Genomic DNA, 3,213 nt, shown 5'->3' on the forward strand with positions numbered 1-3,213 from the left:
AAACATCGATGAGAGAGAAACATCCATCAGCTGCCTCCTGCACACCTCCCACTAGGGATGTGCCCGCAACCAAGGTACATGCCCTTGACTGGAATTGAACCTGGGACCTTTCAGTCTGCAGGCCGACGCTCTATCTATCCACTGAGCAAAACGGGTTTGGGCTATATTTCACTTATTAATAAATATCATATATAAACTGTAACAACGTACAAATTATAAATTCAGCAAATTGGTTTAAATAGATGTAAACTTCCAAAATAATTTCTTTTAAATATTGCCTGTGTAGGTTGGGATTTTCCACATTTTGAGGACTTGGAATCCAGTGTTTTCAATCAATTCCATATTACAACTTTTAGAAATATCCATTCATCCTGATGTACAATAAAATAAAAATATGTGCTTATATCCTGTGTTTCTTTCTGACTTATTTAGTCCAAGTAAGACTTTATCTCAACCAAAAATTTGACTCAGCTATCTATAATACAGGTTTACAGTTGTTTGTATAGAAAACAATACAATAATTAGTAAATAACAGTACAAAAATAAACTGTTTTACATATAAATGTAAACCTACTTTTGCCTCACTCTGTATATGTAAGCTGTGGTCAAATAACAGAGTAAAATTAAATTACATTTTAGCCCTAGTCAGTGTGGCTCAGTTGGTTGGAGCATTGTCCTATATACCAAAAGGTCATGGGTTCGATTCCTGATTAGGGTACATACCCTGGTTGTGGGTTTGATCCCTGGTCAGGGTGCATGCAGGAGGCAGCCAATTGATGTTTCTCTCTCTCCCTCTCTCTCTAAAATAAATAACATATCTTCAGGTGAGGATTAAAAAAATTACATTTTAGTAGGTAGGAGGGTATGTCATATCAGTGATCACAAAATTATTCACTCTTCCTGTGTTATTTTCTTCTTATGAAAACAGGAATATTTTAAGGGGAGGAAATAGCTGTATTGGAAAACTAAGAGCAAATTAATGCTCAAAACTAGAGAAATGGTTAAATACTTAGGAAGGAAAATGAATTTGTAAATGAGAAATGAAGATTGCTAGGATGGGTGCCAGATATATTTTGCTTCACTTTTACCAACTGTGTAAATATATCAGAAGAAAGTGTATCAGTAGTTAAGTGTAATAGAGGCTGTTTATTTTAGACAACTGACTCCCTAAATTTCTTTATTCTAAATTTTGACATCTTGTCTATGTTTAGAATAATGTCAGCACAGTGCACATACTATGACCATGAAGGCAAGAGTTTAAACCAGTCTTTTTATTTCTTTGTTTCTTCCCCGCAAACAAAGTTTCTAGATTCTCAAGGGGGGGTACCTTGTAGATGTGGTGGGGAAGCTCATCAGAGTTTGGGAGGAGGATTTTTTAAAGCCTCCCAAGTGATAGAGAGGTCTGTCCCCTCTTCCCCAATCCTTGTTTTAGACAGCTTGATGAAGTTTCTCCAATATTGAAGCAATTCTTAGGTCTCAATACTTAAATTCAAAACCAATTAATTCCTTATTAATAAGGGATTTTCAACCTTTTACCTTTGTTCTGCTTTATTAAACAGCTTTCAATCTACAAATAATGGTGAAAATAATAGATCTTAACCTGTTTAAGGGGTATGGACAATTTTGGAAACATGGTAAAAGCTGTGAAATCTCTCTCCAAAAAAAATATAAGTACATAAAAAGTATTGTTTATAATATCAAGTGTTTCTTGGACTCGTTAAGAAACAAATTTTTAAAAGAGAGGTTTAAAGTAACTTTCTATTGAAAGGTGTCTAAGTCTCAAACAATACAGCATAATTTTATTTTATTTTATTGATTTGAGAGATATCAATTTGTTGTTCTATTTATGCATTCATTGGCTGATTCTTTTTTTAAAAAAATATATTTTATTGATTTTTTACAGAGAGGAAGGGAGAGAGACAGAGAGTTAGAAACATCGATGAGAGAGAAACATCGATCAGCTGCCTCCTGCACATCTCCTACTGGGGATGTGCCCGCAACCCAGGTACATGCCCTTGACACCCCTAAGCTGGAGTACATCCTCCCACCCCCTCGCTCCCTTCCCACACCTCCCTCCAGTCTCCCCAGAGGCAACCTCTATCCTGAAGCTGATGCCCTCACTTTATCCCACGTGTATATGAATCTCTAAACCAGCGGTTCTCAACCTGTGGGTCGTGACCCCTTTGGCGGTCGAACGACCCTTTCACAGGGGTCGCCTAAGACCATCCTGCATATCAGATATTTACATTATGATTTATAACAGCAACATTACAGTTATGAAGTAGCAACGAAAATAATTTTATGGTTGGGTCACAACATGAGGAACTGTACAGTGGGGCCTTGACTTACGAGTGTCCCGACTAACGAGTTTTTCGAGATACGAGCCACAGTATGACACTCACGCCCAGCATCACGTGTCTCACTCGTTCACTGTTGATTTGACATACGAGTAATTTGAGTTACAAGCTCTGTCACGGAACGAATTAAACTCGTAAGTCAAGGCCCCACTGTATTTAAAGGGCCAGAAGCTTGAGAACCACTGCTCTAATCAACTGAGTACCTGGCCAGGGCACAATAGAGCCCAATTTAAATACTCCTAAATCTTAAGAAAAAAATCATAAGCAAGTTACAGGTGGGATTGGCAGTTTCCAGTAGAAAAGTTGGGGTAGCACATTTTCATTCTCTTGTGGTGAATTTACAATTCATCCCACTTACTCCAACCTTCTAAATGCCATTTGCAACTCCCAGATTCCAGGAGAATCTCTTTGTGGAGGAAAAAACATTTAAACAAAAGTTCAGATCCAAGTGTTTTAGGAAAGTAGTGTGGTGGTTTTAAATACAGGCGTGAGTGTCATACTGTGGCTTCCACAACTTAGTATGGGACCTTGAGCAGTTAACTAAGATACTGTTTCCTCAGCTATCTGACAGGGTGGTAGCGAGAATAAAGGAGATTTACCATATGAATCGCTTAGCACAGTGCCTAACACCCAGTAAATGTTACCTATTCTGAATAAACAGTTCATAGTTCAGACCAATTTAAGTTGTTCTAACTCCTGGAAGTGAAACCTTAATGTTAAATTCCAAACACCAGTTAGTCTTTTTGCATTCCCGACCCAGTAGAAATCCTCAAGAGAGGAGGGTTTGTCAGAATTACTTGAGAGACTTTTTGAACTCCCATTGCCCTCATTAATCTTCCCCACATTCAGATTTGCT

Source organism: Myotis brandtii, unplaced genomic scaffold, assembly GCF_000412655.1.
Source record: "Myotis brandtii unplaced genomic scaffold, ASM41265v1 scaffold481, whole genome shotgun sequence".
Classification (NCBI taxonomy): Eukaryota; Metazoa; Chordata; class Mammalia; order Chiroptera; family Vespertilionidae; genus Myotis; species Myotis brandtii.